At 43.6% G+C, this 27,839-nt stretch overlaps 1 protein-coding gene and 1 long non-coding RNA gene across 3 annotated transcripts in view; one reads left to right on the top strand and one right to left on the bottom strand.

Annotated features, from left to right (window-relative positions):
* Positions 1 to 27,839, bottom strand: part of LACC1 (laccase domain containing 1) — a 264,433-nt gene that overhangs the window by 111,866 nt on the left and 124,728 nt on the right. The gene's annotated exons all lie outside the window — the stretch shown is intronic.
* Positions 1,106 to 26,269, top strand: LOC133271361 (uncharacterized). Its single transcript, XR_009744101.1, has 3 exons — positions 1,106 to 2,149; positions 12,062 to 12,169; positions 26,087 to 26,269. It is a non-coding gene; the product is annotated as an uncharacterized LOC133271361 (long non-coding RNA).

The raw sequence follows: 27,839 nt of genomic DNA, 5'->3' as shown, positions 1-27,839 counted from the left end.
ACATTCAGTACAAGGATGTTGAAACCTGAGTCAGAGGTTCTTGCAAGTGTCCTGACACACCAAGGAAAATTACGGAGCCTGCAGCACTGAATGTGAGCCAGAGACAGCTCTGTGTGACCCTGGGTGCTCCTCTGAACTGGGAGATACTTTCATTACTTGGGTCTGCCTGCTCAAGGAGTGGACTCAAAACAGCACAAAGCATTGGCCTACACTGACAGTTAATTGTGGGCCCAAGCCTCCTTGCAAGACTGGATTCACCCTCTGTTTGCACCACCAACAGCTAAGCCACTCCAGGCTGAGCCCTACAGCTCTGCAGTGGTGGCATTGGCTTTTCAACACAATGGTCAGGTGAGGCTGGCCTTATATCTTTGGCATAGAGAGACCTTCCAAGCTTGGAAAGCTAGGTTGGGGGTGAGGGAGGAAGACATATATATTTCTGACAAACCAGGATAGTTGAGGACCTACCATGTTAGGCCGTATTCAGGACTAATAACTGCTCTGTCTGGTTTTATTTGTTATCAGTAAGAAACTTTACTTTTCCTCTGCTATATGAGGTGTTAAGTGTAATACATATGTGTTTGCCTTACTAGTGATGAAATAGTTATGTTATTGGGGTTTTTCATTCAGGCTCTGGTGCTCCTGACAGCCTGTGGTTGTGACACAAACGCCAGAGCAGGCTGCCCCACGTTGATATTCCACACAAAGAGTTGCTTTGACTTGCTCCTTCCCAGTCCCCAATGCACGCACATGCACTGCTTCACTCCTCATTGGAGCAGAAGAATGGAGATAGAGCAGCTGTGAAATACACCTGCCCTCCATCTGCAGCCCTGCTCGATTACATGCCTTTAACTTGGCGATATAGAATAGTTATTCTGTAATATAAATACATTTCTCTCCCCAGCCCATGACTCTGGATCAATCAGCAGATTGAAACAGCAGGAGGGAAATGAAGTAGTAATGTAGGGTGAAAAATAAAGAGTTGAGAGTGTGATCAGCCAACTAAACACCACTAGGGCATGCTCAGTGGGCCTACAGCTGCAGTGGGCTGTGACCATATCTATTAATAGGCCATGCAGAGCACTTTGTAGTCCTAAGAACAATGCTCTTCAGATGTTCAAGCTCTTGTTCCTACTCTGTAACTTCAATAACTCCATTGTGGTGCCTTGTTACAGTAGCTGACTCATCAGAAATGATGAAAAGTCTTACTCTAGTCTCCTCCGACTAGAAGACAGAAATCCTGCTCTTCATTTCTAGAATGAAGAGACTATAAGAAAGAAATAATGCTGAGACTGTAAACTCAGCCCTAATGTGGGCAGGAGGTTGCCCCTAGAGCATCTGTCTTGCTCCAGGCTTGATGACGGACACGAGGGGAAAGGGTTGGGGTGGAAGGAAGACGGTTTGGTTTGTTATTTCTGTGGAAAAGGACCTGCTGCATCCCAGGCCCAGGGGACCAGGCTCTTACATGCTTGTAGCTGGACTGAGTGTGCCCCAGACCCTGTGGACTGTCACCTTCACCATGTCATCCTACAAACTGTCTGTCATTTTAGGATCATATACCTCCTGCAAAGCAGCATGCACACCTACACAAGAATCTGTATCCCTAGACCCTGTCTATGGTGACAAGCAGGCACATCTAAAGTACAAGTTATTTCCTTTTAAAGACATTTAAACTTAAGGAAGAAGATTTCTACCTCTCACTCAAGAGACACAGTATAGGGGAACTGGGCAGGTCAGATGTTTAGCAGGTTTAGAGAAGCTAACCTTGTACATCAGGGCACTAGGAACCTGTTACTCTGTGAAGATGTCCATAACACCCTTGGGCTGCTCCAGTCCCTTTCCCCTGCTGGTCTGTGGCTGGAGTCAAAAGTGAGTGCTGCAGCTCTGTGATTAATTCTCATCTTCCCCATGACTGAGGAAGGAACTTGGGGTCCCCAGGGGCAGTGGTTGTTTACTGCAGGACACAGCCCCGGAGGACTGGAGTCTGGTGAATGTCTGCAGTGCTGTCTGAAACTCAGGGGTGAAACCGTGCTTGGTGGGAAAGAGCAGCAGCTCTGTGGGAGATAAATGCTCGAGGGAGAGGGTGTACCCAGAGAACAGCAGAGGAAGCATGTGTGAGGCAGCAGCTGCAGAAACAGGCAGCGGGGAGGTGGTAAGTGCTTGGGAACGAACACTGGAAACGAGAAAAGGCAAAACACGGTGATGGAAGGAGGGGTGAAATGAGGGCTGTCAGTGGAAACGGCCAGGGGACAGTCAGTCCTGCATGGGGACAGGGGCACTCTGGTTAGCACTGTCAGGGTGCTTCAGCCACCACAGCCACTGCAGGCTGGGAAAGCCTGAGTGCAGCCACTGGGGCTTGATGGGGCACGTCTCCAACTCAGAGTGGGACTGCCATCTCAGCCACTGTGGGCTTGTCTGTGTAAATGTAGTTATTTAATTGAATTACCTAAGCCAGGAGCTGAGTCACCCCAGAGGAGCATTGGTAAGCTTTTTACACCTTGCAAGGTCTCCTCTCAGGCCACCAGCAGTGGCAGGGCAGGCTGGTTGGGACACTGCACTGTAGGCTTGCCAGCCCTGCCTGAGGCTCCTTCCCCCAGTCAACGGAGCAGCCAGGGGAGCAGCCTACCTACAATGACGCAGCGCAGAGAAGAGAAGAGCCACCTTCCCAAGGTGCATGTTCCCCTCCTCAGACTGTAGGAAGAGCCTGAAGCAAAGACAGCCTTTTGTTTAGGGATCTCAGCCAAAAAGGTCAAAGTCTGAGACAATGAATCTGGATATCCATGTAGATACATGGTATATACAGCAAAGTTAGCATTGTGTAGCAGAGTGAGAGTAGGTGAGTCATCTTGGAGATCACCAGAGCTGACTCTATGGTTTTCTGCACAATAAGCACCACTTCTTGCGTAATTTGAAATGCATATGACGTGGGAGCTGGTGTGTTGGCTCCGTGTATTGCACATTTCAGTTGTCTGGAACAACTAGCTCTCAGTATTAGTTTTAAGATAAAGCTGGTGTGAGGTAGTGAATGACAAAATATTGCTGGAAAACGATCAAGCTCTTAAACAAGCACTGAGAAGCACATGTTAAAAAATTCCTTCAGTGTATTGATTGTACATTACAGTTTAGAGATAAGCAGATTTTCCAGGAACCCAAATAAACCAGCATCCAGGGCCTTACTCATAAGGTGTATCTGAAAGTCAACAATACTGAATGTTTGTATGCTATTCACCAACTTCTTAGTTGGTGAAAAGCTTGATAATTTCTGTTTCCAGGACTAGACATACTATTTTGGCACATTCTGTCGAGTTCTTCTGGCAAATTGAACACAGGTATACTCTAGCCATTTTGGACTGCAAAAATATTTCTGAAGGCAGCAACAAGGCTGCCTAATACCAAGTCAAAATGAGACTTCAAGGCAAGATTTTTTGTCCTCTCCTCTCCTTGCAGCTGACAATGCCAGTAAACAGCACATTCCCAGTATACTGGTCTCTTTCTGGTCTGTCCCCTGTGTTTCCTCACACAGATGAGTTCCCAAGGCAGAAGGGCAAAGCCTGCATCATGCAGCAGCCAAGGAACCTGTGTCTTTCCCAGCCAAAGCCCCACAACAGCCCTCCGTGCCCATGAACAGGCACCTCTGTCCCACTAAGTGACCCATGAAGGGTCTTTCAGACCCAATAACTGATGCAGATGGATGTGCATGGCCCAAAAATATGCTGCCTCCTGCCACATGACCTAATACAGTGGTGGATACCTCTGCTGCATTCCAGAAGCTAGCAGTGCAGGGGGATTAGAAGTACTTAAACCTACATGTCTGATCAATGACTTGTGTGACAGTAGGTGGGTGAGAAGAACATAATGAAGTAAGCAGCAAGCCTGGAAATACCATGGAAAAAATATGGGGATTGGAGTGTGGTGGAGGATTGCAGTTTGCCATGTTTTACCTGTGTATCACATTCTCCTCAATCCTTTTCTTCACTTATTAATTGCTGGGATAATGCAAGTGAAAAAGCATCCAGACCCATCCAGTCTGGTTTGCAGGACACATAGGCACTGTGTTTTTTAAATAAAACCACTGTAGCAGCTTTAATGCAGAGAGCATCACAGGAAAATATTTTATGTTGTGGATTCACTTTCCTATTGGGACCTGTATTAATAATACCTATGTCCAGTTGTTAATAATACCTATGTCCAATGAATGCTTTGTTTAAATCTATATTGAAAACTTATTTTTACAATGGCATTCTTCTGTTTAATGGGATTTGACACGTTGGCTCTGGTGTAGCAGGCAAGTTGTTTATATAAAGCCTTGAAATACATTTCTGAATGGTGCTATTTAAATACTGCATGCACAGAATTTTACTATTTTATTGTGCAACTATAGAAGGCTTCCTGTTCTATACCATAATACAACTTGTTATTTTTCCAGCACACACATTATACTGCATTCAACTTCTGCACAAGGTAGAAGAACTCAAATTAAATTTACAAGCACACCTGAGCAAAGCTAGTTGTGCTTGATCCGGCTCTGGCCGGATCATGTTTCCATGATTAAATAATGATGGCTATTATAACACATTGCAAGAAAATGCAGCTATAAATCCCTCTCAGTTTATTTCCAATGCTTCGTTGTACCATAGAAACTCTGCTGTACTTTCTAGTAAGCAATAGGCCAGACATGGGACTGGGTCACCCTGAGCAGATGTGTTAGATGCTAACTCTGAGAAGATAAGAGTAACAATGCTGCTCTCCCATGAGTTTCCCCCTGAAGGACCTTCCCATGCTACACAAACATTAATAAATCGATCTTCACTGAATCCCACAGCAGTTTATTAACTGAGGAAATTGGTTCGCAGAAAGATTTAGCAGTTTGCTCAAGGCCAGCAAGTAGATCCACAGCAAGGAGAAAGAGCTGGGGGATTGTGTTGGAGACCATCTTTTATTGCTGTTTAATGTTTAACCTTAACATTTAACACAGTGTGCTGAAGGCACGACAGCGCTAGGTGTTCACATTGTCAGAAGTGAATGGATACTGGTTTTGGAGACTAAAAGACAACATGCCTCCAGTGAAGCAAGTCCTTGCTGAGCATGTCGGTCACCTTGGGGACCCACTGGGGTAGTAGCTCCCTTGGGGGTGAGGGACCATCTCCTGCCTGCTTGTGGGGCTGCTTTGGGATGAGGATGAGAGGTTTGTGGCTCCACTGCTATCCTGACTGGAACCTGTCGCTGGGTCTCTCAGGGGTCTAGGAGGAGCTCTTGGGGTCTACGTGTACCCAGCTTAAAGAGCAGAGCCATCTGCTCTCTTAGGTGCTTTTCCCACAGTCATCCAGGTCACACTGCAGCTTGCAGATAGCTTTCCTTTTGGTGAAAACAAGGGTGACAGGGCTATAGCGGTTGCTGATACATACCCAGCCCCGAGCTGTCTACAAGACATGGCCAGGGCATATGTCTGGGGACACCAGGGCAGCTCAACCCTCTCTCAAGTTCAAGGTTTTTACAGGTAGCTCTGACAGTTTTGCATTTTAGTAAGATTTCTTATTTTCCAGTCATTTACAGTTTTGCCAGGATTTGACCATTGGAGTAAATTTTTCCAATCCAGGTGTTTGCCTCAGGCTGAATTAGCTCAGATGGGGGTTGGCGGGGAGAATTTCATTTAGAGCTGTTTCTCATGACCAGGACTCAGGCTGAGGGAAAAGGCTACCTAAAAAAATGTTGTGACTTACCCTTTGAAAGTCTCCAGTGCTATGTGGATGAAAAGATAGCTGTGTAAGGGAAAGGAAAACAGAGCAGACAAGGAATTGGGGTCTATGGGGACAATTCAGGTTGATATCTATTGTGGGGAGAGGGGTGGAGGACCTGGATGTGGTGAACCAGCACAGGCAGTCTACCATGACTAAAACTGGGAGGATGAGCTCAAAACCCACAGGTTTTATGGAATGGGATGGAATTGCTGAGATTGGCAGAGGTTTGCAGTGGGGCAAGTCCTAAGGGGTGAGGCAGAAGTGGGTTAGGACAAGGGTGACCATTTAAAGTTCTGCACGGAGGAGAAGACACTAGTCCACAGCCTGGACTGAGTCTGTTCCTACATTTCCCAGTCCATTGCTGTCAGTGTTGTTGTATGAAATCACTGCTGACAGCATGTTTCCTCTCTCATGTACTGTTAGCGCAGGCTCTCACTCTACAGGTGTGGTCCTTTAGCTGCCTCAGCAAATCTTAACACCGTGATGTTTACCTTACTGATAAGTCATGTGGATGTCATGCAACCTTACTTAACTCCCTTTAATTTTGTTTTTAATTGCACTTGGGGTTTCTTCATGTATCCAAAATCCTTTAGTCTCACGCTGTGCACTAAAAGGACATGTCTCAGCTAGCAAGCACCTATTCAATACATTATTTTCCAGTATATTCCTGATTTATACTATGCTCTTTGAATCCTAGAATACATTTTCCTTATGGGACTTTCTATGGTGCTCACATCTGTAGTACAAGAGTTCCCCAAGTATTAGTTGCTTCATTTTAGCAAAACTTCTTTGTGATGAGATATCAAGGTATTGTCATTTGGCAAATGGGCAGCTAAGTCAGCACTGCAGCTGCCCAGTTTAAATCCACTGGGACTTGATTTTTCAGAGCTCTTACTATAGGATATGATGCTGTGAATTACCTAAGCATTGCTCTCCCTGACTCAGCTGAGTCTGAGAGCTCAGCACTTCTGCAAACTAAACCACTGGGCTTGGAATTCAGGCACCTAGAAAGTAAAAAAGACACAATTAGAGCCCATCTATGAAAAGCTCAGCTGAACAGTGTTTCCAAGCCCTCTGGAACAAAGGAGGGGATAGGATCCAAGGATGTAATTTTGTACTTTCTCTTCCCTGCAGTCCCATTCCTCATTTACTTCTAGCTTTTGTAATAACATGAAGTAGAGATGCTGCCATAGCCACAGAGGAGGTCTAATTTGCGTACTGAAGGAAGGAGCCGTGTGGAAAAACAATGTCTGAGCAGATAGTACAAACCATGTATGTATAATGCATGTAGGCATGGGAGACGAATTAAGGTAGCAAAAGTAATTTCAAATTAACATTTTCTAACATTAGTGTGCTTGTTCTGCCAAGATAATTCATTTTCCGTCAAAGCGGGTCTCTGATTTGTTTTGGAATAAAGTGTAGTTATTCTAATTCTGTGCAGGAGATAGCCAGTTTTATCTTTCTTACAGAGTATTTTTTCAAGTGGCAGGGTGCCCTTCTCTTGACATTCCTCATCAAGTTGTGTTCAGTGTTTGAAGATGATAAATGTGCATCAAGCTCAGCATTTCTACCACCACCTACCTGCTTTGGCTCTTGCTTCATTAGAATTTCAGCAATGTGCTGGTTCATGGCAGATAACCTCCTCTCCCTCTCTGGAGCGCCTGTGAGTGTGTGTGTAGGGGGTGAGTGAACGAGTGCATTTCTCATCTCTCCGGCACTTATTACATTCCTCTTTCTCTACCTCCTCTGCAGCAATAAATCAATGCTACTTGTTATTGTCTACTCCTTGGGCAGCGTTTCAGGGGCAGAAGCAGGCTTTTCTGGCTATAATATTGTAGGTTTTATCAAAAGCTAAAATAGAAGTAAAAAGCTAAAGTAAATCAAAGACTTATTCTTGCAGATTCTGAGAGGAAGGACCCTATTGTGGTCATAATAACTACATCATCCGTCAAGACAGGCATGCTTTGCCCATGCAGGCTTCAGTTACCAGTCCCAGCCCTATGCTGCCTGCACAGGCAGGAATGGGGAGTGTGTCAGTGGGGTGGTGTTTCTGCTTCCATTATGGGAAGGACAATTTAGGGTTTCTGGTGCTCCTGGCTTTCCTGACTGGAGGCATCCTCAGGGCTGGGATGCTGGATGCGCCTTTCCTGTGCATGTGCTGAGATGGGTGTGCACTCTTTGCCCTTCTTCAGAGAGTTAATAGCAAATGAAGCCCTAAAAATATGTTGTGGAAGGAGTAAAATACAGCCTGATTATTGTTTACTCTGACAAGAGCAGAGAAACATACAGTGGTGCCTGTGGTGAAACTGTAGATGTGATGCTTAGGGACATGGCTTAGTGGTGGACTTGGCAGTGCTAAGATAACAGTTGGACTTGATGATCTTAAAGGTCCTTTCCAACATAAATGATTCGGTGATTCTATGATTCTAAATAAAGAGCAACATCACAGCGGGTCTGTGGCTTGTAGCAACTCCCTGGAGTAACTGCCCAGAAGGCCTCTGCCTTCTTGTTTGTTGCCTGCTTTCTAATCACAACAGACTGTTTTCGTCCACACAGGCTTCCTGATTTTCTACAGGAAAAAAAGGCCTTCCCACATACCTGGCCCAACAAGAAGGGATTAGATGTTCCTGCTCTCCACTAAGGACACCTTAAAGAGATGGGGTGGAGAAATAGTGAGAGAACAAAGTGGTGCGGTGGAGGAGAGGGTGAGAATGCAAACAAGAGCCTTCTGGAATAGAGGTGTTTTGCTGATCCAAGCCCAGAAGCACAAAAAAATACCTGGCACATATGCTTAGGCATCCAGGACCAAATTAAACAGGCAGGTTTAAAGCTGGGGTTGCATCTGGGTTTTTTTCATCCTTAACTCCTTCCAGTGTTATCTAGGGTAGCTCATCTGGCAACCCTCATGCTGAAGTTACTGAAGGATGTTTGCAGGCAGATTCTCAGAGTCTGAAGTGCAATAAAAGGCCCCCTGACATATTAGCATGTTTTTCTTGTGGCTTCGTAGACACATCTTATGTTTTCTTTCTGCAGTGGCAAAAGGGGGAGAGTTGAGGGGTCCCCCCAAGCAAGAAATGTACTTATCAACTCAGTTTGTCAGCAACAGCACTGCTAAAAGCATGCACACACATGCACCTCTTTCTCTATGTCTTCCCTAAACTTTGCCTAGGTTTTTTTTATTAAAATGGCTGCCTCGAGCTACTGATGAACATGAGCCTGTAACATGAGATGTGCAGTGTATAAAAAACCCACTAACTTTTATACAAGCTCAGATTCCTTCTCCTGCTCTGATTTTCACTGTTTGTTATTGGAAGGCTTCCCCAGCTCCCTACCCTTGTTTTCAAGGGGACATACACAGGTCATACTGCATTTTTCTGGCCCTGCAGGGAAGATGATGCGCTTGCATCAGGCTGCATTTGGGTATAGCCCTCTCTGCCATGTTGCCGACTGTGAGGACAAGCACACAGGTCATGCAGTGGAGAGGCAAGCCTGACATGCAGAGACGATCCATCTCTTTGATGAGGCTTTTTGAGGCTCCAAAATATGTGTGATGGCAAGCAGATAAAAAAGTATTACATGCATAAAGGAGAAGGGATTTTTATCTGTTTGCTTGTTTGCTCTCCTTTCCTAAAAGTAGGAAAGCTTTTTAGGAAAGTTGACTTGTGTGCGTGGACTTGTGTTGTGATAAACATCAGATGGGTTTACAAATACAGCACAGCCTTTGAGGGACAGGTCTGGTTCAAGAGCTCTCCTTGCTCCATGGCATGGTGGAGGGGGACAACCTGGTACAGAAATGGGGGGAGAGTAGCTTGGGAACAACTGGCATTAGCTTTGGGTTTTGAGGAAGCTGTGGCCACCGCTGAGAAGGTGAGGTCTTGTAGTGCAGCTCTGACCTCCTCTGGCTGCTGCATCTGGGGGTTTCCAGGTGTCCACATCCCCGAAACTCACCTGATTTGGGGAGCTGGTGGTTTCTCTTCCCCCCAGGCACTGCACTGTAACTCAGAACCACTGAGACAAGTGACTGTTTAAGACAAAGTGAATTGTCCATAGCCTTGCTGTCTTTCTGCATCTCATTTTTCCACAACTCTCTCACTTGCTGATTATAATTGCCCTTTAATTGCTTGTACAATTTCAATTACATAACAAGTAAGCTATACAGTAGCTGCCAAAAGTATCTGTTAAGTTCTCCTTTTTTTTTTTTATTATTTCTAATTGAGTTTAAATATTTTCACAACTGTGATTGCCATAGTCCTGACAGAGAGGTGAGGTCAGTCAACAAATGAACTTACTCTGCATTCTGTCTGCTTACTCCGGGCACAAGTTCACCAGTTTGCTCTGTAGAGATTGTTATTTAGATCTGGTAATGCTGACCAAACATCCTTAATGTGGACAAAAGGATTTCATGGTTTATGCAGTCAAATGCTGTAGGGATATCCAGCAGTGTGAAAGCAGGCAACAGCCAAGAGCAAATCCATCACTGTCACTAGTGCTGTTTCCATTTTACATGCCAGCTAGATGCCGAACTGGAAGAAGTCCAGGATCTTTGCAGGGTTCAGAGGGAGATAGGACCAGCCCTTCTCAAGCGCTTTTATCATGTTCAAGGAGGGTGAGATCAGATAATGGGTTACAGTGAGAGAATTTGCTTGCATAAAGCAACAATATAGTCCTAATAATAAGCTTTAGGTGGAGTTTAAATGTCTCTTCTGGAAGAAATCATGAGTGATCTCATGTGGGGTTGCTTTGACTTCTTTTTTACTTCCTGGACAGAACAGAAAGGGGCAACTGAAATGGAGAGTCTCATCGGAGGCTCTCCCATACTCCTGTTGTGTAGAATAGTTGAACTGTGAGGCAGAGAGTATTGACTTATTGGTCAATGAGGAGCCTGTATGGAGCCTTCTTTCTTGAAATGTCATAAGGAGGGAGATAGTTTTCTTCAAGGAGCAGGCTGACAGTGATGGGTAATAGAGATGTTCAAGGATGACAAGACTATCCATGGCTCACAGTAAGGCAGCATTAAGAAATTCTGTGGCTAAACCTATGTGGATGCATTTCAGAATTAATAGATTTATAATACGATATATGACTGTGGGTATATTTTAAATCATCAGGAACCTGGGTTTAGAGTAGCTGTTTTAATCTTGTTTGGCTTTCATGTTTGTTTATTTTCTTTAAGGAGTATATATTCTCATTGCTTCGTAAATACTAAATTACATATCTTAAATAGGGCAAGGCTCTTTTAAACTACATTTTGTTCTTTTTGTAAATGTTAACCAAAAGCACAAGAGTTACTAGAGGATACACAGCATGGGAGGCTCCTGATTTAAACAGTTATGTAGCATAACATATGTTTATTTGGAAATGTAACTTTTATCATTTTTATTAGAGCAGGAATTTTTATTATTCAGTTTGTGTCAGATTCTATTCCCACAGAAACTAGAATTAAATGAAAAGTGAAAAGGACAGAATTCCTAAAATACATTCATTTTAAAAGGATGCATTTATGAAGAAGAGGCAATTGAACTGATCTGGTTGTCTGGGTTTTCAAGATTTGGATGAATATGGCTCATCCTCTCACCCCAGAGACTAGAAGAGGGAAAAGACTTCTCCTGGTTCTCCAACTCTTACATACACTCTCAGCTGGAAGTGAATAAGATATTGAACTGAACTTCATCCATCTGTCAAATACCCATGGTCAGTATCTGACAACTTTTATTCTTCTGGCTTCTTTGGTTTTAGGTTAGTATGAAAACCATGGAATTCCAATGGTGGGATCTATATAGAGACTAGGAAAAATAGAAGGAGTAATAAGAAATTTCATTATCAGACTTTTCCATTCTTACCCCCTAAAAGACCATGTGTTCATCACTAGAATCCATTTCTTTTTCATTAATGATCCTTTCCTGGAGCAAATGTCTGACTATCTGGCCTGTCTCTCTCCTTCCTTCCCTTCAGTGGCTAGAGGATTTGGGGATGGTCAGAAATACTGCAAGCGTCAATGCCTCCAGCTTCCCTCAGGAAATGGAAACAAAAGCAAACCTATCCAAACATTCTGAACTCTCTTTAAAGTCTTGCAGAAGTAGCAGAAGGTTTGAGGTCGAGTTTCTTAACCTGTCTGAATCGGGACTGTCTTCTTTGACATAAATCAGGAAAGGAAAAATTCAGCCTTCTGCTAATTTGGGTAGGGCTACAATGATAATTTGACTGGAGAGATTAAAGTGGTACAAATGAAATAACAGAAACTAAAATTAATGGAGCTGTAAATGGGATTGCATTGTGCAGGGCCCCTACATATGGTTCAAATTCGGTACTTCCTCTGTATCTGACAGAGTTCTTCCAGCAAGAATACATCTGAGGAACCGCTACTGCACCCACCATGAAAGCATGGAGAAGAAAACCTCACCCTGTGGGGTCTGTTCACCATTCTTTCTCCCATGGTGACTCTTTGTGCTTTTATTTGTGCTTTCAACACAGGTCTGAGTTTGCTCTCATAAGCAGACTTGTCTATCACTCAAGGTATGAGCCTCAAGGCCAGCTCTGGCAGGTCACCTTGTTTGGATACTTGTTGAATTTATATACTCCATGAGATCAGTTAAGTTGCTCACACATAGATACCAAGAGCCATCTGAGATACCATGAGATAGCTGAGGTACCCAGGCTGGCCTGACAGATACGGCAGAACACCTATAGGAGGCACATGTCCACCTGGAGAGGCAACTGGAGGCCAACCATACTATTGCAGGATAACTCCAATGTCCAGTGAGTTGGAAACAGTAGCATACACTTGGTGTCTGCAGGTTAGCCTGGTGTGTAAGCGTCCAACGTAGTCAACTGAAATCTGAGTCAGTGCAGTTAGCAGTGATGGAAGAGCTATTCTGGGAACCAAATGCTGAGGTACAACTCAGTTGCTTAAATATAGGTATCAATTTTCTTTTGAGATATCCTCTTATATTTGAAGTATTCACACAGGACTGGCAGATATGATTTGACCTAATAGGAGATTAATAGTCTCCAGAAGGAACAGCTAGGCATCACGTAGGTTAAAAAGCCAACCAGCACCTATGTTTTGCAAACAAATCTAAAGGCGAGCACATGCTCTGTGGACTGAACACCAGCTGATTCAGGTTTGAAACCAGCCCAACTGCAAACACCTCAAACTTGGCTCTTCCTGTGTTAGCTATGATGAGGTTTCAGCACATGGCATGAATGAAAAGCATGTGAGTCTTAATGCTTGTGAGTTAACGTGTTGCCAAGTTCATTCTTCACTGTGTAGACATACAATTCCCAATTAGCCTATGCCAACCATTGACCAATAGGCTGGCCTTGCAAGAGCTCTGAGTAAGCAGTGTGTATCATGTGAACACAAACATGGCAGGAAGTGGGCCAGATACGAACCTCACTGAAATGGTGAATTGTGTCTAGGTATTAATCTGTCTTTAAATTCAGTATTTCTATTGGACATAATTATTACCATTGGCATAAACAGTGAGCTATCCCCCTTGCTCAAGCCTGCTGTAAGTCTGACTTTTTCATGTCTGCTCTTAATTGTTGCCAGGGTTCCCTGTAGTAGCATAAGCCTGTTTAATATTACATGGTATGAGAAAATTAAATGATCAATATCAGGTTAAGAGCACTTAGTTGTTCTTTCTTTGCATTTGTAATTGTTGGCGTGACAAGGAAATAATTACTATGCTGAGTTTATTGTCCTCTATTGGTGATTTTGTTCCGGTATGGACATGTCTGATTTAAATTGTCTATAATATTGTTGTCTTGGAAGGAAATAGAAAGGAAAGGGGAAGGGAAAGGAAGTAGGAGAAATTAAAGGCTGATCTAAGATTAACATAATGTTTACTCTGGCTCTTGGCAAGGTCTTTTTGTAAAAGGAGACTCCCAAAGCAAAAATCATCTAAAGTGGATTTGTTTAAAGTGACACTGTCAACTTAAATGTCACACTTCGGGATTTTTTTTTTACTCCATGTTGTTATAAGTAACACCTAAACCAATTATACCCCGCTAATGTGATTGGAACACCTCAGATTATTACAGCTGACAGACCAGAGGAAAAGTATTCTCTGTATTTTTGGCTTGTTTTTATTGCAGTTGCATGCACTCTGTCCATGATCACCAACTCATATGGAAAGCTTGCGCACAAAAAGAGCCATGTAAATTTGGGCCATGCCCATATCTTCTGTAGTTTCTTATTGACATGAAAGAATCAACAGCTGATTTTTTTATTTTTTCAATTTCATCACTTCCCTATCTGTGCATTAGGGCTCTTTCCCGCTGTTTGTATAGCTTTTTGATAGAGTAACAGGAGAGAAAAAGAACACCATCAATGGGTTTAGAAAAAAGATTTTTAAAACTAGCAGGGGAAGTAGAAAAACAGAAATCCCCATCAGTCCTCTGCAGGGAGCAGGTACCCTCAGGGTCCTTGCTTTCAGCCACACAGAGACAAGCCAGTCCCTAATGAAAAGATGCCAGCTCCATCCAGAAGCCGGTGGGAGTGGGCTGAAAAAGAGATCCCTCTAACTGAGATACTTACAAGTCACCGGTGTCAGCATTAAGACATCCTGGGAGGAGAGAATCATAACTGGTTACTCACTGCCTTTGTTTAGCTGCCTTTGGAGGTTTCAAGGGACCTGAAGAAAAAGACACTGTGGCATGTGCCAACTGTTGACTCTATCAAATAATAAAGCAATCCCAGTGGGTATTAAGAAGCTTGGAATCATCCTAATGAGTCTGGCAAAATCTCATTAGGATGAACAGCAGGTGATGACAAAATATTTGCTCTGTATGCAAATGAGTTGTTTCCTTCTCCATCTACACGTGGTTGCATGAGTGCTCATTTTGAGCACTCAGGAGCTGTCAGATAATTACGTGCTGGAGTAAAGCACTGCATCAGCTAGTTGTATTTCAAATGCATCAGTGTCAAAAATGGGAAAAATGCTGGAAAAGAGCTTTGCTTTTAAGGTGAGAGCCTTCTTCTATCACCAAACTCTCAGCCTCCTTTCTGCGCAACAGTTTTTCTGGGCATCCAGGCAATCCAGCTGTCTTTCTCTTCTAAGCAAGGGCATATGGGCTGCAGGTTGTCAAAACTTCTTCAAGAGCTGTGAGCATAGAAGGCATGGTGGAAAGTGGAGGGGGGTGGGAGGTGTGCTGTATAATGAAAACAAGAGAAAACATGGCAGTTCCTGTTGTCAGAGGCAGGTTACCTGCACAGACCTGCACCTGATCTATCCTTCTAGTTCAAAACAACTCTACTAATCAAACAGGAAATATCCAGCTGCAGGCTCAGATACTGCTGTTTGTATAGTAAATCGCTGCTTTGCCCCCTTCTGCTGCCTGAACATCAGGCTGTGTAGGCCCTGATATTGTTCAGATCCTGAAGGTGTTTCTGGCATAGCATGCTTCTATTCTCTCCAGCATACCATTAATAATGCTCCATACTTTTGTTTTTAATCATGTTGGTATTTATTTGTTGCTGCAGTCCTTTTTCTACTCCTCATACATGTCAGAGGCAAAATTCTTGCATGGAAGAGATTAAAGTCCCCAAGAGCCGCATTCTTCTGTGTGTGCCGGGGGAGAGGAGGGCAGGGGAGTCAAGTCAAAGAACATTCCAGATTAAATAACCCACACCAGGCAAACACAAGTGTTCCTGCAGATCTCTTCAGTGCCTGGCAGTCAAATACCTCCGCTATACTTTCCCCATGTAATTATGGTCTGCTCTCAAAAAAGGAGTCGGGAATGCATTTGAAGCCTCCCTTCTAAAAACACCCCTAGGATCCCCAGGGCCATGCAAAACTGCCAACTCTGAAAGGCAAAGGACTATGTGTATGAGGACCCTGTGCTCCCACCATATTCATTGTCTTTTATCTGGAGATGGTTTGCTACAGGCTCTCCATCAGAGGGTGAGTTTAGTAAGCTGATTATGGGAGAGAGCTGTTTACTTTCTTGCTAATGTCCAACACAGATGGGCTGAAACAATACTACAGAGCACGAATTTCCTCCCTCACCATCCAGCAACCTGCAGCCCAAATCTTATGGGTGTCAAGGAAAGGGGAGCAGTCCCATAAATTGTTCCCTCCACAAAGGGACAAAAAATAATACCATTAGATGCAGCTTTGTTTTCCAAGCATGTTAAAATGAGTTATTATCTGATTTTCGTAATAGTGATTATTTTAAATTATTGATAATGCTGTTAAATGCTAATAATATTAGGTGCTTTTTAGTCTGTAGATCTTTATCAGAAGTGCTTTTCAACCAAGCGCTTTGCCAGGTAATGTCAATATCATAATTTCTTTCTTTGTAAGTCTGGGAAGTCTTGAAAGGTCACCAAATAGGTCAGCAAGACAACTGAGAAGCCATGCCTAGTTCTCCTGATTCCCAGATCAACACCTTCTGAGTACAGGGGAGCTGTGGCTCACTTCATTGTTGCTGTGGACTGGGACATGCAGAGCTGTGAAAGCTCCTTCTGTGGCTGGAGGTTTTTAAGAATAAGCTGGACAAATATCACCTGGGGTAGCATGGAGTGTGTTTGACTCTCTGATCACGAGGTCTAGCAGCATAACCTCTTGATATCCAGACCTCTAGCCTAGGACTTGATGACTGATGTATCCTACATGGTATGTATCTTAAATTTAATAATTGTGTTAAATTGACGTCTGTAGTCAAGTGCTGCCAAAATGAGAGCGGGCCAAGAATTACAGTAAGTGTTAAAATGCAGGCTCGGCAGGGTTTGCAGGGCAGCGAGGCTTGTCCTCATGGGTGGGTTATGCACGCCAAGGTAGCATGTTCCAACTCAAACCAACAGCATCACACAGGGCCTGCAGCCTTCTGGTTCTGCTTAGCACAAAACCAAGCAGTACAGACAGGAGAGCACAAGCCCTAAGCACTATAGGCAGGAGCTAGTATATGCTGCTTGGCCTTGGTAGCAGTCCTTGCGTTCTCTTTTTTAGGAGTAGAACTGTAGTCTGCTGGAGACTATGAGGACATCTTACTCATGCAGAGGCATCTAGTGCTATCTAAGATACCAAAACATAACCTGTATGGCTTTCATTTGTTCCTTCCAAAGGGAAAAGTTTCATGTAAGACCTCTAGTATCTGGCAGGCTGCACAGATTTCTTGGGTACCTTAGAGATATGGAATGGCACTAGAAATCTGTGTTTAAAGAACAAGACCCCCTGAAAGTCCATGCTGGAAGGTGGTCCAGTTGCTCAAGCTCTCATTTGAGTTTTTGCAGCCTGAACTGAGCTCTATGCTTTTGTTGCTGAGTGAGTTTACAGTTAACAATAACAAGCACATACCCGCTGCAGTCTCAGAGGTGTCTGTAGAGCAGGCCTACCCTGAACAAGTGATAAATACCTCTGCCTAGTCTTGTTGCTCCTCTAGGCCAATAGTAGTACTGCTCACTTGTGAATTACTTTGAGACTTAAAGTATTGTTAACACACTGGTCAAATTAAAGAGAGACTGTAGGTGGGCATCCCTCCGTCCTGAGTTTGGACAGAATAGGGAGGTCCTATGCATTTATGTCTTTCTGCTCATAAAAAGTATTCTTGTTAAAGCTGGGAGAGGAAAAAACTACACTTTATTTTCCTTATCCTCTCACCTCTGAGACCCTAGATCACTTCACTTTTCTGTTCCTTTTCCTCCAGTCCCAGCCACAGCCTGCAACTTCTTGACCTACTGTTCTCATCCCCATCTGCCCTTTCCAGTATGTCTTCAGCTCATGTCCCAGAGTTTGTTAAATTCTACTTTTGCTGTACCACTCCCTCCCAAAATTCTGTAACTTTATTCTTCCATTCAATTCCTACTATTTCTGTCTACCCTCTCCAACTGTGCCTGTCCCAGACCCTCAAAGTTAGACTCTTCATATGTTTTGCAGCCCCCTGACATCTGTCCCTCTATCTCCACATTGTACCTATCCTTGAAAGACTCCATTGTTTCTCTCTCCCCTTGGCCAAAGTAGGCAAGTGTCACTTTTCCCCTTTACCTGGTTTTCCTGGGGATAGAAATCTACCTGGCCAGGTCTACTGCAAAAGAGAACATGTCTGGGTAAAAAGGGGTGACCTTAATCTGGGATTGAGGATCATGGAATCACAGAATAGTTTGGGATGGTAGGAACCTTAAAGATCATCTAATTCCAATCCACTTGCCACAGGAAGCGACACCTTCCACTAGACCAGGTTGCTCCAAGCCCCATCCAACCTGGCTTGCACACTGCCGGGGTGGGGCAGTCACAGCTTCTCTGGGCAACCTGTGCCAGTGCCTCACCACCCTCATAAGGAAAAATATTTTTCCTAATACCTAATCTAAATCTACCCTCTTGCAGCTTAAAGCCAGTTAGTGCTGTATCAAGATTTAGTTTTCATTGTGTGTTTAGATAAGCTCTAGGATATCTGGACTGTGCTGGAGCATCTCCACTATCTGGACTGTGCTGGAGCATCTCCACAGTTGCCTTTCTGTGGACAAATTGCACTGTTGTCAACCGCCTGGTGTCTTTTGGTAGCAAACTGTAGGTCACCAGTCACTCCAGAGTAGGCAAGATAAAGGTCTTTAGAAGAGAACAGCAGCTGAAGGGATGAACACAAGAACTGGTTTTTTTTAACCTTTTTTTTTTTCTGTCAGCTCTCAGCGTTATGCCAAGTTTGGTCTTAAAATGCCTGACTGGCAAATGTCCTTTCACTTTTACTTTAAGTAGCTCAGAAGGCAGATCATTCTTCTTTCCTGTTTTTCTCTTTTCTCTTCCTCTTTGCATAATAAATCAAAGTGGTAACCACTGGCTTGCGTAAGTATTTTTGTGGACTCTGCAACCAAGATTCATCCTGTCTTTCAGCCTGTGCTGAGGCACTTCTTAAGTCAGTAGTCTGACTGCCTTTAGATGCCCCCACTAATCATTGGAAGAGGACGAGTACTTTTGGGAGCTCTGGGAGCACTTTACCTTGGGCTGAAACACCCTTTAGATGTGTTGATATCACTCTTCTCCCAGACCTAAATCTACCGGAGGCCAAACACACAAGATGCATTTTACTGCATGATGCTTCCCCCCACCCAAGATCTTTCTCCTCAGCAGGTCCAGAACTCTCAGTGAGGCTGGACTTCATGTGCCTTCACACCCTATAAACGTCAGTACTTTCTGGGGCGTCCACTTTGCAGGTGCTTGGGATTTTTGGAGGCAGCTGTATATTTGTTACCAAGGACAAACGAAGAGGAATTCAGGGACCTGGAGGCAGTGCTATCCCTGTGAAGGTGGTCAAGTGCACAAGTTTTTTGCCTCAAGCTGTGCATGTCCACTTCTCCCTTAGGACAAACTTTGCTCAGCAGTCATTGGACACTATTTACTTCTTCCTGACCAATAAAGCATCAGAGATGCCTTTGAAGCCATTGACTTCAATATAACTTAATGAAAGTTTGAGCCTCCACCTTGATGTGGAGTTAAAACATTCCTGCTTGAGCTGAGGGAATATTTGAGAGTTATTTTTTTACCCACAAATTTCCACTGTTTCCAGAGAAGACATAGAATTAGTTTGATGTATACTTGGTAAGCTTACACAATCACACAATTCTTAGCAAAATTAGGAACAATAACTACTTACCAGGTTGTGCCCTGTAAGGGAACAGTATAACACCAGATCTTGTATAGTTTAAACTTATGCGAACTTCAGCAAGATTTTTCTTCCATTAATTATAGACGAACAAAGCATCTACTCTTTCATATTAAAAAAATCACCTCTTCCTGGAATCTCAGTTTTAAGGTGTTTTTTACTGTGAAAAAAAGCTTCATGGTAATGATAGCAGAATATCAGATTACTGACTCTGTATAACAGTGCTCTGTTTGGCTTCTGTCTACTTAACAACATTTAGTGAAAAACTGAATGCCTTCCAGAGACACCTTTAATTCACAAGTTGAGAATGTTTATGCCTCTCAAGTGGTCAAATTAAATTGTATCGAATGAACCGTATGGGCTTGATCTAGGTTCTAAGGCCCCGCTTAAATTGTTATGTGTTCATGAAGCAATTAAAGCTGAATAAACATTGCCAAAAGAATTTCAGAGAGGATCAGTTCAAATGTTTAACGAAACTAATTTCTGCCAAGGTTGGTTTCTGTGGGCATTTGTTTGATCTGGCAGAAATGCTCTTTCCTTAAGCATTTAACCAAAGTCTGATTGCAAGAGTCGTATTTTGTTCTGTCAGGGAGAGTAAATGATGATTTTGTCTCCCATGATCACTTAGAACTGAGCAGTTCCTTATCACACCTCTTGGCTAGAAGGTGCCCAGAGCCAAGCTAGGAACTACACACTGATTAGGACGTGGTGGTTAGCATGTAGGTACTCAAGAAGGCATTGAGTTAGTTATGGTGCGTTATTTGGCTGGGTCTTAAATATAGTAATTTTGTATGCATCAACTGTTTTTACAGACCACAATAGCCTAGGCTCAAACACCTCAACTTTAGGCTTCACAAACTGGGCATGACTGGGGTCATGGCATTTCTAGGTGAACCCTTTGGCATTATACCTGGTTTTGAGGTCAACAAGGATAAGGCAGTCTTCCGAGCTGGTCTGATGAACTGATTCATCTCTCTACACAAACCCCATCTTCAAAGTTTTCAGGAAAGCCTTGAGGATATGAGGTAAGAGTATGGGAGACTTTAAATGGAAAAATGGAAAGGACTGGCTGTGGTGAGGTTATCCAATCCCTTTGGAGTAAATAGCCTTCAGCCTATACTCACTGAAAGTATAAACCTGAGATACAATATTAAAGTATATCAAGCTTAGAATATTTTGTTTAATCCTTCTTCAAATATGAATACTTTTTCCTAAGGTATGCTGTGAGATACTGTCAATGAATGCAGCTAGTAATCAGTATCTCAAGCTGCCTAGAGAGGTGCTCTGTCTGAGATTTGACTATGATCACCAGAGGAATTCAGCTGGAAACACTTCTTTCATTACCTGGCATCAAAGGTGCTCATACAGAAGGTTTCCAATTCTGGCATTTGCTCATCACTTTTGCCTATAAGATCTTAGGAGCCTAAACCAAGTGGCCTTCCAATGGTGGACATGAGCTCTAGGTAAAGCCCAATAATTTATTAACATTTGATCCTTTCAGCCATGGAACAGAACAGATCTTTTCTTCATGCTTTTGATCAGGACTAGCTTAAGGTTGGCTAGGTCAAACTAGATGGCCTCTACTTGGACTACTGTGGTCATGGGGTAATGCTGTAACTTCTGTGGGACTACTTGGGGATGTTATTATCTTCGTCTATTTAATAGTGCCTGTATTTTAACAGATACTGCCTGTACATGTCTGGAGGGACACCTGCTAAGCATAAACAATAAATATTGATCCTCCTATCTCTTCCCTGAGCACACCTGCCAATCCATCACTAATCGTCAGCTGTGAGATCTGATACTCTTCTTTGGCATCAAACTTAAGTATCACAGAAGGAAACTACTCCAACTGGTGATCTTTGCACTGTACTTAACAACATTGGGAAGTAATCACGGCTAATTGTTATGGCTGTAATTTCAAACATGACAGCTGGCAGAGAATCAAAGGTCTCAGTCACATTTGCTGAATGTCTCCCTAATACGTTCCACCAGACAGTTTATGGGAGCACCCTCCAAAATCTTGCCCTTTGACTACTTGCATTTCTCCAGTACTCAGGTAGTTGCTGCCAAAGCTGTTCTCCTCTACTGTAGTTATTTTCACAGTGTAATATCTTGGAGGCCCAGCTGGCAAATGTTGCCTTCACGCAGGCTGGATTAGATCTATGTAGAGAAGGGTTGACAGTATAAAGATTTTAGGAGCATCTAGAGTCAGTGAATAAACACCAGCTATAAAAAAAAAGAACAGGTGCCATCTGCTCCCACTCAAATAACTCCTGTTGACTTCAATGGGAGTGTGATGATTTTCACAGCCAGTATATTTGGTTTGGAAATACTTTCTTTAGTATTAACAATAACACAAAATGACGACCCCCAGAAGTCTAAGGAGGTTAAGAGAACTAAACACTGATGATGGATCATGGATACATTCCCATGAAAGCAGAGTAGATCAGTTGGCATTTAAGAACTGTTTGTATATCCCAGCAGTAGGTGCCTGAGCTAAGATGAGGGAGGTAGCATTTTCTAAATGGCTTTGGTGCTATGGAATCAGTTGTTCTCATCACGGAATCCAGTGTGGAGAAAGTGCTACTAAGGCAATTGCTTCTAACAGAAACCCATGTGCCAGGGGTGTGTGTAAACAGTTGTGCCTCTCCTTTCCAAAGGTGTCGCCCTTGGGAAATGCAGCACTCCAAGAAAGACTGCTTTTTCTTCCTGGGTTGCCATCTTCCCTGGAAATAAGCAGGTAACCTCATCCTGTAAGGCTCTCCCTCCAGCAGGAGCACATAGCCAACTTCAGAAAGCCCTGTACCACCTCTGAAAAGGACAAACACTGAAGCAAGGAAAACAATTCTGATTGGGCAGTGCATGTCAGAAGATCTGCCTTCTATGACACCAAAGTCAGAAAAGAGCAAAATGCTTGACCAGACTTCTAATGTCTGGGTAGATGAAGGACAACACCATGAAATAAAACCACTGGAAGCTCCAGGACAGTGGATAAAATCTGACCAAAGGGGACCATGAAGGAGTGCTAGTTTGTTTTGCAAGGACTGATGCAGTTAACATTGGCACTTGAACTGGAATTGCCCTGGAAGATGTGAAATTGCTGCTCATTTTGTTAGCAAAGCTATGGAACCATGTAGTCACTGCCATATATCATATCCTATTCTTTTCTGATTTAGCACATTTTATGATTCAACAGGGCTGTGACCTTGATTGTAGAAGCCAAGCTGAGAACCAGGTGCGGCTAGGGGTTCAACATACCACTGAAGAATTTCACACAGAGACTTTAGCCATGATAGCTCTTCCAGCTTCTTTGGTCTGTGCACTACATGAGCTCAGGTTGCCTCTACACTTGCCCAACTGCATTCAGGGCACAGGCACCTGATCAGGTTATGGTGCCTGAATCATCATTTCACAGCTCCCTGGTCCCAGGGAAGCTGCTGTAGCTGTGTCTGCACTCTCAGTGCCTGAGGCATGAGTGACGTAATTCAACAGCAGAAGAGGCTGAAGACAAGGCTTAGGCACTTCATCATGTGTCTGAACCTTTTACACTAAAACCTGCATAAAGGCAGGTAACATATACCTCCCTTCAGGCAGTCTTGTCGATGCTGATACTCTAAAGTCAATGGATTGTACGTGAGGGCAGAAGAGGTTAAACTGGTGTAACCAACCCAGCACAATAAGAGCACTCACAGGAGAATTCAGAAAGATGCATTTTCCTTTAGTTAAGGTGTCATCTAGGAGATCAGACTAACTGATCTAATGACCTTTTCTTACAGTCCATGACTATTACATGAATATCCATCTCTAGTTCTGCCTTTTATCTCTCCAGCCTACAAAACACACTTTGCCTGCTTGCTGGGCTGGTGCAAGCAAACCTGATGGCCTCTACTGACTGTGGCTGAACTGTAGTCAACCCCCAGAGTTGCCTAAAACTCCTGAGTTAAAGCTTAAAAGCTACCTCTTATGGAGATAGCAAAGCTCTTTTCTCTGGCTTATTACATTGCCTTATATCTCTACTGCCATTCCTTCCTTCCAGACTCAGTCCCAGGCATCAGTATTAAAGGATGCTTAAAGTAAAAGGGTTTGTATTTCAGAATGACACAACATACAGGACTGGGGCAGTCTGAATTTGTGATTGTTTTCACAGGCTTAGGAGCATCTGTAATGAACAAGATGCTGAAAGGAAAACACATCAACAATAAGCGCTTGAGATTTATGTTTTGGTTTTTTTTTTTTTTTACTGGAGAAAATGAGGAAGAAAGGAAAAACTCTGGATATTTACATCTCACCTGGCTTTATTCAGCATCTTCGCATGACTGTAAAGAGCAAAGCACAGTTCAGTCCCATGTTGGACCAACTAGGCTGGGCTTTGCCAGTGAAATTGAAAAAGACTAGAAGACTTCAAGATAAATAAGACAGCAGGAAAAAGTAATGAAGGAATTAAACTGACCTTCTATAGAAATGGGTGAGACAGGGTAAACAGGGAGAGATCTTGTTTTCCTTTCATCCTGGAAAGAATAACATTTCTTCCTTTCTAGTTCATCACAGTTGACTGATTTGGAAACAAATCTGTTTTCTCTGGAAAGATTTATTTGCCCAACAGACTTTTTTTTTCTTTTTTTTTTTCCTTCTTTTTTTGGCAAAAAGCAATAGGTTGAAAGAACAAGGCTTGTCTTGTTAGCAGGTTTAAAGGGCTCCGTAATTAACTGGTACATTTGGAGGCTTAGCATGCAGGATACTTGCTGCAACCTACTTTATTGCAGTGTCACAAGGAAGTGCTGTGAAATGGGCAAGAGTTTTAAAGAACGCTGTTTATTTCTCAGGCAGTATCAGATAGCAGGATTATTCAGTTATGAGGTTAAGCCAGAGCATTTGCTGAGGTAAGGACACTCTGGTGTGACCTATGAGAATGCACTTTCATCTGTGACATGCTTTCTCTCTCCCTCCCTTCCTTTCCCTCTTTCTGTCTTTTTTAAGCTGAAAACAAAGCGTCGCTTATTTAGTCTGGGGACAGCATGCAGTTTTTCACATCAGTCCTTTGCAATACATAGTAGGTGCCTTCAAAACACAAACTGACATCCTGTGACTTGGGGAAGTCAGTTGCAAGGGTCATTTATCCCTGAAGTCATCTCCTTTCGGTGCATGATCTATAATAATGTTATTCTCAGCCAAACCTCTCTTACTTCCTTACCCTTTTTCCTCCTTTTTTGTTTTGTTTTTAATTTGGTATGATACTGTAGGCAATTGCTGGCTTGGAGCAAAACTTTAAAATGTTGGTGACTCAAAATAGGACTGTAATTCCACACTGCAGTGATTTAAGTCCTGGTGACTTGACCTTGTGAAGTCCTAAAGATCTGCAGCTTACAGTAACTGTAAATAATGTGGAGAATTGCTCAGGGCTCCTGGAATACAGCTACTGTTAGCCCGTTCCTTGAATGTGGAAGCCAAAATAGAGGCATCCCTATTTGGAAATGCAAAGCTAGCAAGGCTCTTCAAGTGCCAAACAGACCCCTGTGGGAGGGAGGACAGTCTCTTCAAACATGTTTCTGGAGATGCAGAAGATAAACATTTATCTTTCAAAATGATGCCTCTCATGTCTCAAGGGCAACCTAAACACTGAAATCTCTTCTGACTCCTACATAAGGCCAGATTTGCCACTGCTAACAATACTGAGAAGTATTTGCCAATTTGGCAATTAACTTCTCCATTCTTGGGTGCACTGAACATTATATCCAACTTTGGGTACATAAAACATTTCCTAACTTTGTACAGAACCCTTCAAATTGAGGGCAAGATTTAGCCCTAAATAACAGTGAATATTTATTGCTATATTCCTTTTGTTTTTTTCCCCACCAAATACTATCTACCTTTAGACTCTGACCTGCTTTTGTCAAGTATTAACAAGCATCTTTGTGTAGGAAAACATCACAAGCATCTGGGTGTATGGGTGTATATGGCACCAGGATTGCACAGTACTTGGATCTGAATGAGATCTGTAAGAAAACTCGATTCTCCTTCTCATTTAAATGCCAGGCCATCAAGTTTTAGTTTAATCCAGAACCCAAGGGAACAACCTGGGAGGAAAATTGTGACTTGCTGAATCACTGCCTCTTCCTGACCTCCCTGCTGCCTTGGAGAAGCACAGAGGTATCTGCAGCAGTTCAGTTTCTCTAACAGCATCTTTTTGTGGTTGCATCAGTGCTAACGCTTTAAGACCACAGTGTTGTCTTTTCCCCAGCTCCTCATGTGAGACCAGTGTCAGAAATGCCCTGTCTGCTGCCACTGGCACAGGAGACCCAGGCATGCAACTCAGCGAGCAAGGGAGGAAGAGAAGGCTGCAAACCAGTATGATTTACATTCACGGTCTCCTCCTTATGAAGAAGAGAAGTGCAGAGGGAAAGGATTATATTGAAAAGATCAAAGTGGATAGAGAGGAATGGGTTAACAGGCATGCCTTTCAAAAGAAATAATTCTCCTGACATCTCAAGGGATGGGTGAAGGGCATATTGCCTTGTCAGTTAAATGCAGCCATTAGTTTCAAGCCCATACTAATTAGCCAGCTTACAAAAACATGCTGCTCAGCATTTCTAAATGCAGACTACAGCCTCTGCCACTCCTCAGCATGGATATATTTGTCCACATCCTCTCAATGTGACACGCTGGTACAGAGGTGGTTTGGTTAGTAGTTAAAAGAGAACCTAGGATTAAATGAGGCCTCATGCAGTATTTTTCTCACTTGCTACATCCAGGTCAGCCCGGGACAAGCCACTAACTGAATAAGGAGTGGGAAGCCTGCTGTGTATTGGGATCCCACTTGCACACAGAGGAAACTGTAGCACTGCCAAGACCCAAGTCACTTCCTGGTGACTGCACTGGCTCACACCTGCCTAAGCAAAAGTCATGGTCCCTAATCTCCACACAACTTGACTGCAGCGGAGTGGAGGAGGGCAAAGCTTGCTTTTGCCCTGTACTGAAAAAAACATGTGTGGTATTGCCCCAAGGGCCTGGGAAAATAACCCACAGTGCAAAGCGGATGAGAGAAGGAGCCCACTTAGCTCCAGATGGCTTTTGAAAGTATTCATTTGCCCTCCTGGTCCTTCACTTCCCACATGGTAATTCAGGGCTGCTAAACCATCACTAAATTGAAGGTGGCCTGGAAGTCTTGAGTCACTTGTATTGCTTGGGTACAGCAGTGATACGTGACTGGGGGTGTCTATACATGTATAGTTTCAGCTTGATAGCAGTATCTCAATTAAAGTGTTTAGCTACACCCATTTCTTCCCCAGAAAGCAGATAGTAAAACTGTCTGTACAGAAATGCATAAAGATGTGACTCCAGAGTCATTATCTGCTGCAGAGGAGTTCAGAGGCCAGATATTGCTTCAGCCATGGAGTTTTTCCATGGAGAGTGGGGGCTATAGCTGTGGACTACTGCTAGGAGAGCAGCAGGGCTCTCTTCTACCCTGACTACACCACATCCTTTGGCTGAGTGGGCACACCTGGCCTTCATCCAGCAAAGAGTCCAACCCTTGCTCTGCCATGTGCCTTTGGCACGCAAGTTTTTTAGGACAGAGAATATGTCTTATTGCCTGCTCAGGTGTTTTGTTAGTTTTTGGTTTTGCTTTTTTTACCACCCCAAACACAGGTATTGGGTGGTTTGAGCTCAGAAATCTCCCACAAATATACATGGAGCCCAATGGCAGGAGATGGGATTTGCATGCGAATGGAAGTCATATTAGGGAAAGGAGCAGGAGATATTTGCAATGCACTTCTCTTGGTCCATCCCTATGTTTGGGGCTTTTCCAGTATCCCCTGGTCAATCTGTTGTTTGCCTAATTTTTAATAGTAGGGCTGTCTGGGCATTGATTTTACATGTTGACACAAAGGGCCTCCCTCTGTCAGAAAAAAACCTAGTAGTTGCTGGTGTAGTGTCAGTACCTTTGTGTTGGAGCAGGAGGTTGGAGACAGGTTCCTCACTGGTTTGGGGCACTCTCTGAGTGACAAGGCTTCCTGGGGCCATGTCCTACTGCTAACAGACTGCAGCAAATGGGATGAGAATCAAACTTTATATCCTGAAGGTTATTCACCTTACGCATCTTCTGCCTGAAAACCTTCACCATGCCTGGGGCAAGGGTGCATCTGCTCTGCCAGGCCATTCCCCAGTTCAGAGCTGCTGACCTTCCACGTGTCTAGCACGCACGCACATACCAGAGTGCCATCTGCAGCCCCAGGCTCAGTTAATGTAGGCTTTCTCTTGATCCTGATCTTTATTCTGGGATATAGAATTGGCTACAGAGCCCACAGCATCTCCCACAGTGCAGCCAGGATACATGCAGCCATTGTTGCTTGCTCCTGAGGTGCTGTGCTCAGTCATGGGTGCACCTCCCAGGATGGCAAGCTGGGCTTCCTGGCAGGGCTTTCCTGCCATGCCCCTTGACACCATCTGGCTCTTTTGGAGACAGAGCATGCTGCTCTCCCCAGTTTTCTTTTGCCAGTCTGTGTA

This window comes from Pezoporus flaviventris, unplaced genomic scaffold (assembly GCF_033815535.1).
Source record: "Pezoporus flaviventris isolate CSIRO_AGI_PZ_B2104156 unplaced genomic scaffold, CSIRO_AGI_Pfla_v1 ptg000025l, whole genome shotgun sequence".
Lineage (NCBI taxonomy): Eukaryota > Metazoa > Chordata > Aves > Psittaciformes > Psittacidae > Pezoporus > Pezoporus flaviventris.
The sequence above is the reverse complement of the archived record's forward strand: the minus strand, read 5'-3'. Positions and strand labels throughout refer to the sequence as shown.